The sequence below is a fragment of the Mauremys mutica genome, chromosome 6 (genome assembly GCF_020497125.1).
Source record: "Mauremys mutica isolate MM-2020 ecotype Southern chromosome 6, ASM2049712v1, whole genome shotgun sequence".
In the NCBI taxonomy this organism is placed as follows: Eukaryota; Metazoa; Chordata; order Testudines; family Geoemydidae; genus Mauremys; species Mauremys mutica.
In genome coordinates this window covers 20,294,185-20,314,520 of record NC_059077.1, presented here as the reverse complement: position 1 = coordinate 20,314,520, position 20,336 = coordinate 20,294,185, and the positions used below count along the sequence as shown (strand labels likewise).

At 39.9% G+C, this 20,336-nt stretch overlaps 1 protein-coding gene across 5 annotated transcripts in view; it reads right to left on the bottom strand.

Moving 5' to 3' along the window:
* The window catches only part of NEDD4L (NEDD4 like E3 ubiquitin protein ligase), a 342,440-nt gene that overhangs the window by 159,147 nt on the left and 162,957 nt on the right, over positions 1–20,336 (bottom strand). The gene's annotated exons all lie outside the window — the stretch shown is intronic.

Below are 20,336 nucleotides of genomic sequence, written 5' to 3'. Positions count from 1 at the left end.
AGGACAGAACAGGTTGTGCAGGGGGAGGAGTGGCACTATATGTGAAAGAAAATGTAGATTCAAATGAAGTAAAAATCTTAAGCGAATCCACATGTTCCATAGAATCTCTATGGATAGAAATTTCACGCTCTAATAAAAATATAACATTAGGGATCTATTATCGACCACCTGACCAGGACAGTAATGGTGATGATGAAATGCTAAGGGAAATTAGAGAGGCTATCAAAATTAAGAACCCAATAATAGTGGGGGATTTCAATTATCCCCATATTGACTGGGAACATTTCACTTCAGGACAAAATGCAGAGATAAAATTTCTCGATACTTTAAATGACTGCTTCATGGAGCAGCTGGTACGGGAACCCACAAGGGGAGAGGCAACTCTAGATTTAATCCTGAGTGGAGCGCAGGAGCTGGTCCAAGAGGTAACTATAGCAGGACCGCTTGGAAATAGTGACCATAATACAATAGCATTCAACATCCCTGTGGTGGGAAGAACACCTCAACAGCCCAACACTGTGACATTTAATTTCAAAAGGGGGAACTATACAAAAATGAGGGGGTTAGTTAAACAAAAGTTAAAAGGTATAGTGACTAAAGTGAAATCCCTGCAAGTTGCATGGGCCCTTTTTAAAGACACCATAATAGAGGCCCAACTTCAATGTATACCCCAAATTAAGGAACAGTAAAAGGACTAAAAAAGAGCCACCGTGGCTTAACAACCATGTAAAAGAAGCAGTAAGAGATAAAAAGACTTCCTTTAAAAAGTGGAAGTCAAATGCTACTGAGGCAAATAGAAAGGAGCACAAATACTGCCAACTTAAGTGCAAGAGTGTAATAAGAAAAGCCAAAGAGGAGTTTGAAGAACGGCTAGCCAAAAACTCAAAAAATATTTTGTTATTACCTTTGAAGTACATCAGAAGCAGGAAGCCTGCTAAACAACCAGTGGGGCCCCTTGACAATCGAAATACAAAAGGAGCGCTTAAAGATGATAAAGTCATTGCGGAGAAACTAAATGGAGTCTTTGCTTCAGTCTTCACGGCTGAGGATGTTAGGGAGATTCCCAAACCTGAGCTGGCTTTTGTAGGTGACAAATCTGAGGAACTGTCACAGATTGAAGTGTCACTAGAGGAGGTTTTGGAATTAATTGATAAACTCAACATTAACAAGTCACCGGGACCAGATGGCATTCACCCAAGAGTTCTGAAAGAACTCAAATGTGAAGTTGCGTAACTATTAACTAAGATTTGTAACCTGTCCTTTAAATCGGCGTTGGTACCCAATGACTGGAAGTTAGCTAATGTAACGCCAATATTTAAAAAGGGCTCTAGAGGTGATCCCGGCAATTATAGACCGGTAAGTCAAACATCGGTACCGGGCAAATTAGTCAAAACAATAGTTAAAAATAAAATTGTCAGACACATAGAAAAACACAAACTGTTGAGCAATAGTCAACATGGTTTCTGTAAAGGGAAATCGTGTCTTACTAATCTATTAGAGTTCTTTGAAGGGATCAACAAACATGTGGACAAGGGGGATCCGGTGGACATAGTGTACTTAGATTTCCAGAAAGCCTTTGACAAGGTCCCTCACCAAAGGCTCTTACGTAAATTAAGCTGTCATGGGATAAAAGAGAAGGTCCTTTCATGGATTGAGAACTGATTAAAAGACAGGGAACAAAGGGTAGGAATAAATGGTAAATTCTCAGAATGGAGAGGGGTAACTAGTGGTGTTCCCCAAGGGTCAGTCCTAGGACCAATCCTATTCAATTTATTCATAAATGATCTGGAGAAAGGGGTAAACAGTGAGGTGGCAAAGTTTGCAGATGATACTAAACTACTCAAGATAGTTAAGACCAAAGCAGATTGTGAAGAACTTCAAAAAGATCTCACAAAACTAAGTGATTGGGCAACAAAATGGCAAATGAAATTTATTGTGGATAAATGTAAAGTAATGCACATTGGAAAAAATAACCCCAACTATACATACAATATGATGGGGGCTAATTTAGCTACAACGAGTCAGGAAAAAGATCTTGGAGTCATCGTGGATAGTTCTCTTAAGATGTCCACGCAGTGTGCAGAGACGGTCAAAAAAGCAAACATGATGTTAGGAATCATTAAAAAGGGGATAGAGAATAAGACTAAGAATATATTATTGCCCTTATATAAATCCATGGTATGCCCACATCTCGAATACTGTGTATAGATGTGGTCTCCTCACCTCAAAAAAAGATATTCTAGCACTAGAAAAGGTTCAGAAAAGGGCAACTAAAATTATTAGGGGTTTGGAGAGGGTCCCGTACGAGGAAAGATTAAAGAGGCTAGGACTCTTCAGCTTGGAAAAGAGGAGACTAAAGGGGAATATGATAGAGGTATATAAAATCATGAGTGATGTTGAGAAAGTGGATAAGGAAAAGTTATTTACTTATTCCCATAATACAAGAACTAGGGGTCACCAAATGAAATTAATAGGCAGCAGGTTTAAAACAAATAAAAGGAAGTTCTTCTTCACGCAGCGCACAGTCAGCTTGTGGAACTCCTTACCTGAGGAGGTTGTGAAGGCTAGGACTATAACAATGTTTAAAAGGGAACTGGATAAATTCATGGTGGCTAAGTCCATAAATGGCTATTAGCCAGGATGGGTAAAGAATGGTGTCCCTAGCCTCTGTTCGGCAGAGGATGGAGATGGATGGCAGGAGAGACATCACTTGATCATTGCCTGTTAGGTTCACTCCCTCTGGGGCACCTGGCATTGGCCACTGTCGGTAGACAGATACTGGGCTAGATGGACGTTTGGTCTGACCCGGTACGGCCATTCTTATGTTCTTAAGGTCTAAAACTCCTGGGATCTACCTAGCAGTTCTTTACAAAGGTAACTGGGGTGGATGGGTAGAAGCTGTCAAGCCAGTTAACTCTTCTGAGTCTCTGTACAGCCAAAGCCTCCATCTTCTAAAGGAATGTTAGTCTAAGTAAGGGGGTGGCAACCTTTCAGAAGTGGTGTGCCGAGTCTTCATTTATTCACTCTGATTTAAGGCTTTGCATGCCAATCATACATTTTAAAGTTTTTAGAAGGTCTCTTTCTCTAAGTCTATAATATATAACTAAACGATTGTTATATGTAAAGTAAATAAGGTTTTTTAAATGTTTAAGAAGCTTTATTTAAAATGCAGAGCCGGGCAGTGTGAGTGCCACTGAAAGTCAGCTTATGTGCCTACCCCTGGTCTAAGTAGTGCCAAAGAAGAACATAGAGAAGACCAGACACTGGCTTCCATTATTACATTAATGGAACCAGACCTCCAGTGTCAGAAACATTTAGAGGCATCCAAGTGTTGAAGCATCCAACTATTAGCCATTCTGCAAAATCTTGGCCGCTGAATGTTACAATTAACATGACTAATCATGACTAAATTCCCTTAGAAAAAACACCAGTGTTTTTAAATGGTATTTTCCTACTGTTGTAGGATACGCTTTTCATACAGTGGTTCATATTAGGAAGTAAATAGGGATCTTTCCTGAAATTTATAATCAACTGATGCAGGAAAAAATTTTGCTCACCTAAGGGGAGTTTCAACACCTTTGTGATATGCTTTATTGTAAAACCATGTGAACATAAAACAAGTCTTGCCCCTAACAGGTCAAAACACGGGACAGGGGTTTCTTCAGTTGAAGTCCCAGTAAAGGCTTCAAAATCTCAGCTTGCTTCACCCAACTTCAAAAGGAATCCCAGTTCTCATCTCTGATCCAGTCCTTCCTACTAGTAATCCTTTCTTTGCAATTCTCACTACCAGATTCAAAACATTCCTCAAGTAATTCCACCTGCCTGCCCCAACAATGCTACCTTAAAATTCCCTGCACCCAGGGAAAAATCACAATCGTCCTTCCTCTACCCTGAAGATGATGATTAACCTCATTCCTGGCAACCGCTGGATGGGGGTTCTGGAAACTTCTGAACAATTTCTGACCCATTTTAAATTACGTATTTAGGAAACGGAAATGGAAAAGATGCATGAAGCAACAAGTGGTCTGTAACAGAACCCTGCAGACAGATCTTCAGTTGTTTAGCTTGCAAAATTTCAGAAAGAAAAATCCTGCTGTAATAGTTTAAATTAGACCCATTATAAAAAATGATGACAATGGAGTCACTTATCTGTATTAGAGGTTAAAACACAAGCTAACAAAAAACGTATTAGCTGCTAATCAGATTAGCGATTCAGACTATTAATTTCTAAATCGATACAAACTAGGCTAGAAATATCCATGAATCTGACTTCTCATAGTAAGCATTGCAGGACTAACTTAACTCACTATATTTCATTGGGCAAAACTTATTGGCACCACAACCATTCCACATATTGATGGGAGGAATAGCTCAGTGGTTTAAGCATTGGCCTGCTAAACCCAGGATTGTGAGTTCTAATCCTTGGAGGGGGCCATTTAGGGATCTGGGGCAAAAAATCTATCTGGGGATTGGTCCTGCTTTGAGCAGGGGGCTGGACTAGATGACCTCCTGAGGTCCCTTCCAACCCTAGTATTCTATGTGGACATAAGAGGTAGAAATTTACTATAACTGTTGCTTTAAACAGAATACACAGCTCCAAAAAGAGAAAGGTTTTAGATGAAACCTATTTCTGAATTAAAATGTTCCTTCTTCATCCACAACAATTTGCACACTTGTCTAGTCTCTCATTTGGATTAGTTTCAATGCACCTAATAACAATGCAACGAGTAACTTAATTCTGAAGAAGTTTACATGGCACTTAATATCATTTCTTTAAAAAAGGTCTCATTAAATGGTCAGAGCTTGAAAGCCCTCTGAATCTCTAAGGGGATACTAGCTGTCTGCATCAAGAAAGCTGTCAAGGGCTTTTACACTGCCACAAGGCCAGCAGTGTATGTAGCCACACTCAAAAACATAAGACATGAAGAAACTATTAAAGCTAATTTGGGCTTTGCAATTAACACATACCTCACTAATGACTGGGTTCCCTTATTATGAATTACTGAATTTTGCAAATTGGTATGTGAATAAACAGCACAGTATGGCTAATGCATCACCAAAAGTACTGTGTTCATTTTCCAGCAAGTATAGTTCACTTTTGTTTATAATAGTTCAGTACACTGGCAAGTGTTCTCTGATAGGGTTTCTAAAAATAATGAAGTGTTAGTAATACAGCAACTACTACACTCTACAGTTTTAAACCTTTGCAGAGAGATATGGAAAGAGGACTTTTCACATGTATAAATAAGGAAGTGAGGTTCTAACTCTGCCTTTGAAGAGAAACACATCCAAAATTACCTTTAAATTTAGATTAAAAAACACTTTTTCAAAACCTGAAATTAACAAATGTTTCCAGGGTTGTTTTTCTTTAAATGTACTACAAACAAGTTTCAAACAAGTACTCCCTTGCATGTTTGCAACCTAAAAGCATTACAGCATTGGAGACCTAGAAGTGAAACAGGCAATTGTTACAGTGAACAAAGAAGAAACTAATATAATTAAATTTTCATGGTCCAAGCTGAGAAAAATGCAGGAAGTAAAACAGCAACAACAACAAAAAAAGTGGAAAGTAACAGCTGCAGCTCTAATAATCTAAACATATCTAATCTAAATAAACAAAAATATATTAAAATTGAAATGTAATTTTAACTTCACAGAATCAATTTTAAAAGATATGATTTTGTTATGCACTATGTTGATATGCACAGCTTTTTTTATGGTTCAGACCTAAAATAAAAGCAGTTTCAAACAATGGACCTATGTAAGATCTATTAATTTAAAATAAGACATAACTATAATCAGGAGGAGTGGATATTTTCAAACAAAAATTTAACAGCATGTGAAAGTTAGGATTTAAAGTACAGATTAGTATCTTAATGAGGATTAATACTGTGCTCCACCCTTCAGCTTTAAAAGATTTTTATAGTTTGATGACTACTGTGGGATTTAAGTATTTTGCTTTTTTAATAAAACAGTCATATCACCACCTTCCAGGGCTACATGCTTCTGTGTGCCCAATAACACTCATAAGCCACCAGTACTGCAGAGTAAGTCATGGCCTGTTGTGTTGTTGTTTGGTAATACATTTTGACTGCATATTACTGACCTACTCTTACCGTTACCCACACGCTTTATATTGCAGCATTTTACACTGTGCCCAGAAATAGGGTGTCACAGTTACTAGACATGCTCGGTAACTGTTTCTGAAGCAGTAAAGGAAGTTTTCATTGTAGGCAATCCAACTGGCAGGTCACACCCAGTCACACTCCAAGGGATGAGCCTATCAGACCAGAGCAGCCCAGCCCCAGGTGCGGCCAGGGTGGCGTGGCCCGGACCCAGGCATGGCAGGGGTGGGTTGGCGGGGCGGGGCCGGAGCAGACTAGACCCAGATTGGATCTGCTGGGGCTGGAGGAGGAGCACCTATCCTGCATCCCCAGCCCAAGAGCTGCTACAGTGGGGAGAAGCGCCTCTCCTCACCCAGCACAGGTGCTGCTGCATGGAGAGGGAGAGGGAGATGGGGAGGAAGCCCAAGCACCCTCATGCCCTGCCCCACTCCAGAGTCCGCACCTCTAGCCGAAGCCCTCACCCCCTGCGCCTCTCATCCCCGGCCCCACTCCAGAGCCCACACCCCTAGCCGGAGCCCTCACCCCCTGCACCCAGCCCTGAGCCTCTCATCCCCGACCCCACTCCAGAGCCCGCAACCCTAGCCGGAGCCCTCACACCGCTGCACCCCAACCCTCTGCCCCAGCCCTGACCCCCTCCCACACTCCAAACCCCTTGGCCCCACTCCCACCACATGAATTTTGTTATGTGCACCAATATGAAGGTCATGTGTCACACATCACCTCCATACTGGTGCACATAACAAAATTCATTCTGCTCATGGGTGGGAAAAATTAGAGGGAACATTACTCTCCACATTGAGAGAGGGGCGGATTGGGTAATAAACTTACACTGGCCAGGCTTCTGACCAAGGCAAGATGGTACAGTTTTGGGGTGCAAGGCTAGGGGCTTGGTAGATTTGCTAGTGCCTTTCTCTGTGGGATTGATGAGTGGCTCAGGGAGCATTCACGCAATTTAGCTGGGTGTGGGGCTCCATATGCGGTTGTGCTGAATGATGATAAAGCCTGGAGGGGTTTGCTGCTTGTCGCTAGCAAAGCATTGTGAGAGAGCGCGCCCAGGCTGGAGAGTTAAGCAGCACAGCGGTACGCCATTCCAGGTTGTACCCCAAGGATCCTGTCACAGTTGCCCAGCCTATCTGTTCACTCAGGATTTTGCCAAAAGGTGGAGATGACACACATAGGGTTGAGTTTTAGCAGTTTGCGGAGCATAGATTGACATACTGCCAACGTCACTAACATACCCTTTTTTCACTACTTACGTGTAGGCTTCTAGAGGCTACAATAAGCATCTTAACTGAAAAAAAATAATTAGCATATTTCAAGTGAACTTTTTTAACACCGTACTCTAGAGAGATAATCAGGAAAGAATTAAAACAAAACAGGAGATAAACTGCTGGCTTTAGAGCAGTCTTTGTGAAATAAATACCCCCCCCCATGACCATTTCTTAAATTTTATATTACTCAGTGCCTTTTACCAAGTGGATACCCTAGTTTGATATCACAAACTAAGTAACACTGCATAGGTGTGCACGGATGTCTAGAATGTGCTGTCGATGTATCTATGCTGAAGTCACTCTGACTGGCACCTTCACTGTTAAAATTCTGTGTCATTATTTCCATTATAAATGAAGTACCTTATAAACTCTGTTTTGTTTTTTACAAAAAAGATCACTCTGGGCTGAAACTCAACATACGAATTTTCCAGGCAGAGCAAATGTTTTATTATTGTTATAAAAAGTGATATTATTTCCAGCACTCCTCGTCAAGCTTTTATTCTGGTTTCTTTACAGATTAAATAAGGAAAGTCAGCTTTCAGGAAAAACAACTTCCAAAAGGGACATCTATCAGAGTGTGGAACAGACTCCAGGAAACTTTGTGGAGGGCTGGGGATAAAGAGCAGACACAGCATTTTCAGTGCTTGAGTCTTTAAATAAAAACCTATTATAGGAATGATGCTGCCTGATTCTGCAAGACAGAAACTACCTGCAAGGTACTATATGCCCTCAACTCTCAATGAAATCAGTGAAGTTGCCTCCCTCATGCTCCTTCCCTGGAAAGAGGCATACAACCCAATTTAGGCCCCCTCCCCTAGTTCATGTACCAGAGAGCTCTCTGCACCCAGAGGGATTTGTTGGAGGTCAGGTTTGGCTTTACAGTGACTTACTCCAGTATGGAGGGGAGCATCTCCCTAGCCTCAAAAATAAGCTGCTGGAAGGAAGGAAAGAAAGCAGCTGTCTGGGCCTTAGTCTCCACATCAGTGGAGGATCTGAGAAGAGAGGGCAACTCTAATCAACAGGATACATTCTGTAGACATTTTGACAATTCACTGCTTTGTGCTATTTAATGCCTTGGACTGTTTTACAAAGACTGGAAAATTTAATACAAGTTTTTAAAAGGAAGCAGCAAAAAACATTCAGCTCTGCTCATCCATAATCACTTTCATCTGCCATTTCAGGGACATCAGGCACGTGACTGCATCTGGATTTTGATTTTTGCAATGAAAACTCTCTGTAGATCCTTGTACAATAGGTAAGAACAACAAACATACATACAAAAAGAAAACTATCATCTCTGCCTTCTGTGCAATTTGAATGGAGTGAGGGTTGGTCCTAACCTATTTCATCTTCCACTCAAGAACAAGTTGGATGAATAAATAATTAAAATTCTCTGAAGTACACCATTTGTCTTTAAATCATTTTGTCCATTTGTTCTTCAAATTCCTTGATAGTGTGTATAGACTCTTTACAGAAGTTGAAAGGGAAGCAGTTAATCCTCTCCTCAGACCAGAAAGACCACTGCTCCCTATACTCAGTCACCTGAAAAACAGGAGAGCTCGGCCAGCTGTATACAATGAAGCATGCTAGGAAAAGGAAGTGCCATGGGCAGGCTGGGGCAGGCTGGTGACTGGCTCAACAAGAGTGAAATTAAGGGGAAAGTTGGGTTTCCCATATCTGTGAGTAAATTGGTAAGATGAGCTTGCTTGAAATAGGTCATCTCTTTACAATGTTAACTAGCTTTCCTCAGCCCAATTTTTCATTTATATTTGGCCTTTAAAGATGGAGTAAACTTACCTTGCAGTGCTCTGCAATAAATCACACCAGGTTAGCATCTAAACCCTATCTCTTTTGGACTTGCCATGGCCTAGAAGAGAGTCGTTTAAATGCAAAGTTTATGTTGTATCTTATTAGTCTCAGCAGGGCTTCATTTATTTGAAAGAGAAATACCAAAAGAGCGACTCAATAAAATGTTTGCCTGTTAATAAAAATAATGTAATGGAGATATCCTATCTAGAACTGGAAGGGACCTTGAAAGGTCATCAAGTCCAGCCCCCTGCCTTCACTAGCAGGACCAAGTACTGATTTTGCCCCAGATCCCTAAGTGGCCCCCCTCAAGGGACAGATTAGTCCCACCTTCAAAATCAGGCAGATTACTATCAATAGCATTTTCATTCCTTCCTCCCCTTTCCTCTCAACACATCTCAACAATTAAACATGAATAACACAAGCCATAACACAAATATGCACAGACATTTGTTGCCTACATACTAACAGTTAGATGTCAGCACTGGTGGGTCCGGGCTACAGGAAGGAATTACCAGGTAAGGAATCCTCTTTTCTGAAGTCTAATGGGATCTAACTTGCATCCCCTGCAATTTTTAGTAGAAGGTTTGGGAAGAAAATGGCTGTTACATTAACAGGACATGTGAGACAGAGATTCAGAAATCCCAAGGCCATTGTGATCATCTAGTCTGACCTCCTGTAGAACACGAGTCACAGAGATTCACCAAAGTAATTCCTGGAGCATACTTTTTAGGGAGAAAAAAATCCAATCTTCACTTAATGGCCAGGAATGGAGAATCTACCACGACCTTGGTAAATTGTTCTGAAGGTGAAGTACCCTCGCTGATAAAAATATATGCCTTATTTCCAGTCTGAATTTGTCTAGTTTCAACTTCCAGCCAACGAATCACGTTATACCTTTCTCTGCTAGACATTATTAAATATTTGTACTTATAAAACTGTGATCACGTCACCCCATAACCCTTCCCCTTTGTTAAGCTAAACTGATCAAGCTCCTTGAGTCTATCCCTATATGACATATTTTCTAATAGCCTGTGTTTATTCCCTGAACCCTCCCCAAATTTATCAACATACTCCTTGAACTATGGACACCAAAACTGGACACGGTATTCCAGCAGCGGTCACACAACTGCCAAATATAGAGATAAAATACCCTCTACTCCTACTCAAGATTCCCCTGTTTATGCATCCAAGGATAGCATTAGCCCTTTTAGCCCCAACATCACACTGGGACCTCATATTCAGCTGATTATCCTCCACAACCTCTGAGTCTTTTTCAGAGTCACTTCTTCCCAGGATGGAATACCCCATCCTGTAAGTAGGACCTACTTACTTAGTTCCTAGATGAATACATTTAGCTGTATTAAAACAAATTGTACGTGCCTAGCTTACCAAGTGATCCGGTTTGCCCAGCATCAGTGATCAGTTATATTCGTTATTCAACACTCCCCAAATGTTTGTGTCATTGGCAAACTATCAGCGATGATTTTGTTTTCTCTACCAGGTCAGTGATCAAAATGTTAAACAGCCCAAAGGCAAGAACCAATCCCTGCAGAACTCCACTGGAAACACAAGCACTCAGTGATGATTCCCCTCAATGACATTCAGACCTATCAGTTAGCCAGCTTTTAAATCTATTTAAGGTGTGCCATACTAATTTTATATCATTATAATTTAATCAAAATGTTGTGCAATACCAAGTCAAATGCCTTACAGAAGTCTAAGTATATTACATGACAGGAGATGTAAGCTTGAAAGATATAAGCATTTTGCCATCAGAGACTTCTGAGCCTTTTCCCCCTAGTTTGAAACTACAGAATTTGCCTCATTTGCTGCTGTTGCCTGCATAGAAGGCCTGAGATACTATTTCTTGGAATGCTGCCTTCTTCACAAGCACTTGGTGAATCCGTTTCCAGCATAGCTCAGTGGTTTGAGCATTGGCCTGCTAAACCCAGGGTTGAGAGTTCAATCCTTGAGGGGGCCATTTGGGGATTTAGTTGAGGATTGGTCCTGCTTTGAGCAGCAGGTTGGACTAGATGACCTCCTGCGGTCCCTTCCAATCCTGAGATTCTATAATCCAGTGAGGTTGTACGGGGGGGCATAAAAAGAGTTCAAGTACACAGATGTCACTACCCATTTCAAAATGATCAGCTATTAGTTGCTACCTATCTGATTTCCACAGAGAGGAGGGACCAATCCACCTGTCTATACAGGTGACATCTAAGGCACAGAAATACAATAATACATCTTTTCTATCTAACTACGCTGCACTCTTTTAGTGCCCAGCTGTGCATTTTTTTAAATGTTGTTCTTTTGGGGTGGAAGGGAGCATTTCAGCCCTCCATATCAGACATTCTGCTTTACAGTAACATTGGCCAGGTGAAAACACTCTGGCTCTCAACAGATCATGTGCAGAGTTAGCACAGTGGAGGAGCCTTGAAGCATGGTGCTCCAAGAACACACAACCAACCAAACAGGTAATGAAACAAGCCCACCTCTGCAGTGAGTGAAATTGCTTATTTCCCTTTACAATTAAGACTACATATCAATTAGCACACAGCACATCCCAGTCACAACCCACTTTTGACAAATGAGACTGAGGTAATGCCATTTTCTTGGCGGCTTGGTTATAGAAATGTAGGGGTATTCGGTGCAAGAGATCTGCAGTTTATTCCTGGATATAAGCGCTCAGATCTCATTCCCACAACCACTGCAGGGCTGGCTTGTGGCTAAAAGGCCTTTACTTTGTTGAATACTGTGTGCAAATACATATCTGCAAACCTATATACGGCATACAGTGATATTGTCTTTACATGAACAATTAGCAGCAGTTATCTAATGTTTCTATGATCTATGTTAGTAAAACACTCAGCCACCAGTATAATCAAGTTTCACTGTCACCAGTGCCTCCCACCACACTGATTAGTAGCAGAACTGACAGCGTGTCCCTGAGGTGGTAGCCAGGATAATAGAAAATACAAATTAAAGACTTCCAGTGTGATCGGGGGGCAATGAAATCTTCTGGTTCTCCAAGTGGCTTAAAGAAATGCCAGTTCAACTGTCCATCAGCAGTGGCTTTCCATGGGAATTACAGTAACTTGCAGCAACTCTTAGTTAGAAAGCTCAAAAGCTTCAGAAATCCACCAAATGAGCTTCTACACATAAAACCTAAGGCAGCCAATGCTGTAAGAACAAGTAGTAGCAAGTTTGTCTCCAAGAGGTGCAAAAAGCAAAAAAGTTGGGGCTCTGGAAAGAGATAGTGAGACAAAGAATATTAAGAAAATGTTTTGAATGTAATACTCCACTTGCATCCGAAGAAGTGGGTATTCACCCACGAAAGCTCATGCTGCAAAACGTCTGTTAGTCTATAAGGTGCCACAGGATTCTTTGCTACTCTTGTTTTAAAACACACACGCTCAAGACAACTTTCAAATGCCATTCTATAAAGCTTTGGGATTCTGGTAACAAGACAACAAACGTAAGAAATCCGCACTGACACTGTAGCCATACAATTCTCAGTTGTCAATTACTCATTTTATGTAAGTCTGAAGAGCACAAATCTTTATCCTCTCTATATATCCTGATTTTGTAGACTCATAGAAATGCAGGGCTGGAAGGGACCTCAAGAGGTCATATTGTCCATTCTCCCTTTCTGTGGCGGGATTAAGTAAAACTGGGCCATTGCTGATAGGTATTTGTCCAACCTGTTCTTAAAGACCTCCAATGATAATTCCACAACCTGCCTAGGTAACCTGTTCTAGTGTTTAACTGTCCTCACAGTTAGAAAGTTTTTTCTAATATATATCCCAAATCTCCCATCCTGCAAACTAAGATTACTTCTTGTGCTACCCTCAGTGGACAAGAGAAACAATTGATGACAATCCTGTTTATAACCACCTTTTATATATTTGAAAATTTACATCCCCCCTTCAGTCTTCTCTTCTCTAAACATACCCAGTTCTTTTCAGCTTTCCTCATAGGTTATTTTTCTGTGCAAGCAAGCACAGGTTCAAAGTGCAAATAAACCCTTGCTTGAGGGTTGTGCATGTGGATGGTAGTGGGGTTTGGGCAAAAACACATGTGGAAGCACAGGCTAAGATTACAGTGTAGACATACCATAAGAATGTATTCTCATGCCGTTATCTGAAAAGAGCAGACATTTCTACAATGAACTACATAATTTGATCAATTCATTTCTAGTATTTCTTATGTTTCCATTAATGGCTAATTAGTACATTGGAAATAGGTATTCTTTTTAAAATATTTTAAAATAGTAATTAGAAAATCCTAATATACAGAAATTTCAGTCAAGTATCAACCACATTTTTTAATATATATAGTAGGAAGTATAATCCAGCTCTCTCCTAAAATATCTATTTACAAGGTTTTATTTTTTCATATATACCACCAAAAAAGCCATCAAGGAGGAAGCGAGATTGTATATTTGCACATATTTTCAGCTCAATCCTGTTTTCTCTGAAGTTAATGTGGTTTTTGCCACTGATTTCAGTGGGAACGGGATAGCACCGGGTAAGTATGTGGCAACATACCTTTGCTTGTATAGTACAGATATAGGTGTATAAACACAACCAGAATCTTTATCTGCTTATATCAGAAACTTGTAGGAATTGAGATTTTTAAAAGCAGGTAGTCTCAAATAAATCCATTAAAAAAAAAAAAGCCACCTAACGAGTAGTTCCAAGCTCATAATTTTCCTACAGCAACATTTAGACAATTTTCAGTGGGACTTAGTGATTACTGTAATAGGTGGATCTGATTAGAAAGATAATCCTGACAAAACTCTGGAGGTGTTAGGTCTTCCTTCTCAGTAATTATAATACAATACTGCAATATTTTATTTGTCAAGATACTTTGCATTTTTGTTCTTAATAACAAATGCCCACTGGAATACTCAGATATTCTCCAACACCAGCTGCCCCTCACATGGGATTTTCTATGTTCAGTTATCACAGTATTTCTAGCATACATACACAAAACCCCAATAATATAAAAACAAACATATCGATAGACAGAATAACTATTGTTTTTAATATGCAGACACATACAGCATGAAAACTTTCACACTGCATATAAAATATCAGAGTAACCCAAAGAATCTACCGAGACTGCCAATACATTTTTTTTAAGTTGGTCATATGTTCTTATTTTACCTAATATTTCATGGTAACTCAATGAAATACATCCTGCCTGCCCAAAAACACTTCTGATTAAAACAGAAGATATTTGAAAGATCATAAACACTTGGTAGCAGTAGGACTGCAGACGCCCGCATGAATGTTTTCACTCAAGATAAATAAGGCTATGGCAGCTGCTGTCTACAGTCCAGGGCCCATGCCCTATATCAATCAAATACACACAAACTAGCTTAACTGGAAGAGTCTAGAAATTATTTTACCCTAAGAGCTTTAACAGGAAAAAACTCCCCAGTTTAATGAAAATCATTTCTGCACATAATTTATCATCATCATATGACCTATCAAAACAAACTTGTAAGGAATGAATTAAAAATGACACCCCACTGAAAAACATTGTCTGTGTAGACTAAATAAAGAAAATCTTTCATTCTTAAGTTGCTTTCATTGTCCAGCTTTCCTCCACCGAGTAAATGTGCCTAGTAAACTGCGTCCACCCAGAACATTTCTGGGTTCACTAGAAATGTCAAGAAAGTAGGATATATCTTTTTAAAAGTCTTAATTAAGGAAACCTATTTGCAATAAAGATTTTAAATCCTGTTTAGATTGAGTGCCTCTGCAACTGCCAAGGTATACAACTGACTGACTAACTTTATGTGGGGCTAAAACTGATTGCCATGGGTTCACTCAGTAGCAAGCAGCATAAATGGTTTAGAAAAATCTATAAATTTATACCCCAAAACATAAATGTACTGTTATAATGGAGGCCAAGTTCAGGAGAGATATCAGATTCTTTTCTCCAGTTTAACAGAGATGGGCACTGTTGCAGGGACAATGAAGTGGGGATGAACAACCTTTTGGGAAGTTGCACAAATCTATGTCCAAATCTTCCTCCACTGTCTGATTTATGGAAGCATTTACAGTGCTGGAAATTAAACAGGGATAATGAGTGGAAAATGGCAGTTTAGACGTAGGACTTGGGTGATGTGGAGTAATGGTTTAAGATGAAGAGCTGTGTGCAACCCACTGGATGTTGGGTGAGGGAGTCTAAAGAATATCAACTGTACTTGTAGAAGAGAAGAGAGGAGCCTGAACGAAAACCCTGGATGTAAATAATCCCAAACTTTGGAAAAGTTAAAACTGGAGTACAACTTCACAGTGGCCTTTTTCTCCCAAAATCAAACATCCTCAAATCTTCAGGAAAATCTGTGTCCAGATAAGAAGTTTACACTTCAAGGCCTAACTCTAATGTAAACAAGATAAAAACTTCTCAAAAAAAAATTAAATGAAAGAACAAATCTTTTAACATATTGTTGAGTGTGATAGTGAAATCACAACAAAAGAAGAACTTGAGGTGTTTTCAACAGGCATACTCTGAATGTAAAATATTCACAGGCTACCAACAAACACATTTAGCAATTTATACAGACAGGGTGTGATATGGTATATAACAGAAGAGAAGAATTTTCCCCACAAAGGCTGTGAGGGCTAGTTATTCATGTCCATGTGTTAAAAATGTATACTGACGTGCTAAAAAGAAAGTTATCTTGGAATAACTTTCACACTATTTTTGCTATAAAAGCTGCAGAGTCATCATATGGTCTTCCTGTATTTAGCAGCTGTCTTTCTGTACTACATTTCACTGAAAGAGACCACGAGAGAATGAGAACACACACAAGCAATAAAGACCAAAAGCTGATCTTGTAAGTCTGTTTTCACAGCGGCAGATAGGGTACTTACTATTCTATATACAGCATCATTGAGCTTAGAACTCAAGTGAGCAGTGTTAAATTGCACGGCACAGCAATTCAAGCAAATGACTCCCCATGCCCCCATAAGTTTTACCCACACATAGGCCTATAAAGTATGTTTCAAAACACATTATAGAACTTCATCTCTCTCTCTCATATTATGTGAGAAATAGGCAGTATAAGAAGATTTTATATCATCTTTCATACCAAAGTTATATTACAAGATATTGTAATAAATTATGCCTAAATTGCATTTACAGTAGTTTGATCACATTTCATATGAGACTGAAAGGACAATGCGAAAAGTTTTTATTTTAAAGAAGGTCAAGAGCAAAAGTATTCTTTGAAATAAAACAATTCTCACCGCTTGGTACTGAGAAAACAAAATTGGTTTTTGTCCCCCCCCGATTTCTGTCCCCACAAAGTCCTGAACTGCTAGTATATTTAAATTTCATTTTTATATACATTTTAAAATAATATGGAAAACAAAGCATTTGTTTAAAAAATGTTATTCTTTGTACAGCAAGGACTTAGCAAACTCAAAGAAATAAGAGCAAATAGTGACACTTGGGCTTTCCAATTTGCTAAAACCCTTCAGCTGACGTAACACTGAGTTAAGCAATATGTGAGACATTAGGACTCCAACAAAACATTGCACTGGATGTAATCATAACTGGAAGCAAAACTATTTTAGGTTAGAGTTAAGGATGCTTTACAGATTGTTCCAGAGACATGTAGCTCTTACCAGTATTACTGAGTGAAATTCTTTAGTTATCTAGAATTCAGAAGCTTTTCTATGTTACCATTTACATTTTGCTAGAACACAAGGGGAAGCATTTTCAGCATGTTACTTACTGTGGCACTGGTCACTGTAGGCCCAGAGGTATCAGGGCTGTCTTCATCAGAAACTTGATTTTGTTCTTCAGTACCACGGGTTACAAGAATTCTGAAGTGTTGCTGCCTTGTGTTTTGATCTGGTCTGATTTTAAACAAGCATCCCTGCCCTTGAGGAATCCTCTCTACCGAATTGCTTCTAGATATTTCTGACCCATTTCTGCTATTTCCATGCAGTTCTGAATTCCCTCCATCTTCTACAAGGCTAATTTGTTCTGGTCGCGGCTGGACAGGGTAGGAAGTACTCCTCTCCAGCCGTATGCGAGGATACCTTACCAATCTATTCCCTTTTGTTCCAGTAAAGCCAAAATTAGAGTCGCTTCCTGTACCTGTACCACTTGCCTGTGATTGCTGCAACTGGAAAACAAACAACTTTTTCCCTGAATTTGCTGACATGTCTGGCAGATGCTGCAAAGACCAGCGTCTGGGTTCAGAGGCAAGGGCGTTATCCTGAACCTCAGAACCAAAGGGCGATAGCATAACCTGATGCATATCTGCGCTTGAAGCACGATGCTGAATTCTTACACCACTTATGTTTAACCCTGAAGCTGCTTCACTTGCTTCATCTTCTTCGGCAGTCGTTGCGACATCATCATTCTGGTTATTGGAAGGAATTGTACAAAATATTCTGTGATTACAGGAAACAGCTCCATTAAGCCGTTGCCCAGTCTCTTCAGGCATCCTGGGTGGAGAATTCTCTGGGGTCACTTGTGGACTGCTTGGAGAAAAAGAATGGCTGTCAACGGGGCATGTGTAATGCTCCCTAAAGTCTGAAAATTTACATGGAAGAGTCTCCTCAGGAGACTCTGGGGCTCCACACTCATCAGCACAGCCGTTCACAGCTTTGCGCTGAAGAGAGATCTGCATAGATGAGCTCCTTGTTGGACGCACATCAATATTGTTCAGCAGCTGAGGAATAAACATAGATGTGCTTCTTTTTAAGGAGCCCACTTCTTGCAAATCACCGCCACCATAATCCGCTCCATGTCGGGAGAAAGGATGAGGACTGTTTCTTCTTGGCAAAGTGTGGAATGCCATGAAAAAGTCATCTTCTCTCTCTCGGTCTAGGATCTCAGATTCAGGAGCCGTGTTGCTTCGTCCAGAGCCAAAATGAAACCGCAGCCGATGGGCCATGGTTTAACAAAGAGAAGAAAGGGAGAGAGAGAGAGAGAACAGCAACAATTCAGGCACTGCCAGAAGTTAAAAAACAAAGACAAACTCCAAGAAAAAGTGTCCCATCTGCCAAACTGTTAGCACTGCAGCACTGATAGCGACAGATAGCAGAAATAGCCCAAGTGGCAAGCAGCATTCCAGGCATGATTGGATAAGAGCAATCAGCGCTCCTACACACTGTGACATAGGGTAGGATGGTTGGAGTCACATGACCTGGTTCTCCCTCTCCACTGCAAGTTAGTTGTGTGTTGTTTTTTTTTTTTTTTAATACCAGCAAGAGCCTGAAACAGCACCTTCACAGCTGCTCCTTTTCCATCAGAAAAGAGCTGCCCCCGCGGGAGAGGTCTCACAGCTGACTAAGGCAGCAAGCACACTCGGCGCTGCTATAAATCTAAGACACATCACATTCACAGAGCACTTTTGTACAAAAAAGTTAACTGCCACAAAAGCACTTTAAGTGTTAAAAGTTCAAGTGGACTTCACAATGCAGATTGAGAAGAACAAAACTGGTTCAAGTAGACAAATTCAGGCTTCATCTGTCAACCCCTTAAGGCTACAGCATTAGACTACCATGGTAGAACATAAATAAATATTAGTCCATGGTTATACTCTAGGATTTTTTCACCAGTTCTTTAAAAGATTAAGTAACAAACTATTCACTCTGGAAAAAATCCACAACTTTCACATTACCACGGTAAACACAGCATAAACTACTCATCCTACATACAGATCCTTTTCTTCCCTTAGAAATTGCAACAAAGAAACCTTACATATGACAAAGACTTCTCAGACAAGGATAGCAGCAGAAATGAACAAGATGGCAGGAGACAGTTTCTTTTTCAGTTTTACCAGGCAGCAAAGACGAGCGAAAACTGAAGAAGAGTATGCATGTAGTTTTGTAATGATTTGACTTAAGCACCGTACAGAAACGCTGCCCAACGCTGGCAGCCTTCCAATGAGAAAGTTAGCAATATTCCAGTCTGATTGCCAGCATGGAGTATAGCTATGCTTGCTAAGAGCCAAAAGATCTCAAAAAGAAGAACATATGGATTACAACCAAAAATTAAAACGAACATCCCAATTCAGCCCTGCCACATTGCAGAATCTCAGTGTTTAAAAAGGGGCTGTCACAGCTGAGGTGTACTGAAGTTTTAGAACATTTTTGCATGAATCAGAAACAACATCCGTTTAAACAAAAAGTTTCTGTACAAAAGAGAGACAAACTAATTCAATTCAACGAGTGACAACTTGGTCCTATGAAAAACTCCAAAAAATTAGTTTTTTTCAACAGCTCTACACTTGTAGGTGTAGGGTCAACACTACATCTAGACATTTAAACCACTGTTTTACAACAGCTTGTTTTCAAATACAGAAAACCACCAAGTACAAGAGAAATTGAAGCTGGTTAAAATGATAAAACTGCCAAGGGCCAGTACAATCCTCTATTGTTTTAACTGGACTATGAGCCAACAATGAGAAAAACATGGGTATTTGCTACACAGTAACAGCACTGTAGATTGCCTTGTGCAAGCACAGGTGTTTAAAATTATTTTAATACACTTTTCAGACAACAGCATGTTTCTGTGCTATTTAAATAAGCAAGTCTCTCTTTTCTTCTAAAACTAAATTTGCAACCACAGTCTGCTGTGGCCTGGATTGGGGGGGAACGGACTGCAATCTCGAACAACTCTCTGGTGGTTTAGGAACAAGATGAACAAGCAAGAAAATTATTCTTGGGGCAAATCTTACAAATGTAAACTTTACAAGTAGGTATTTATTCCCAGCATAAATTGTAACAGAAAACAGGCAAACATAGTAAGCTGTTTTGGACCCTAAAAATATACTCATGCTACATAAATTAGAGTACTCAATTCAATACTCTCTCATTCTAGGCACATAAACTGGAATCTTAATATATATTTAACCATAAGTGCTCTTTTTTAATACATACATTGGCTCAAAATAAAAGGGTGCAAAGTTACCACACACTAGTATGAGAGAAGGGAAATTGCCACCTCTCCGATGTCCCTGTGTGGTAATGGTTAAAAAAAAAAAAAAGTCTTTTTAACGACCACCACTATACTGCCACATATTGGTTTGACTGTGCACATCACTACCCTCTGCTGGTTCACATAAAACTCGTTCAAGTTTTCTGATATTATT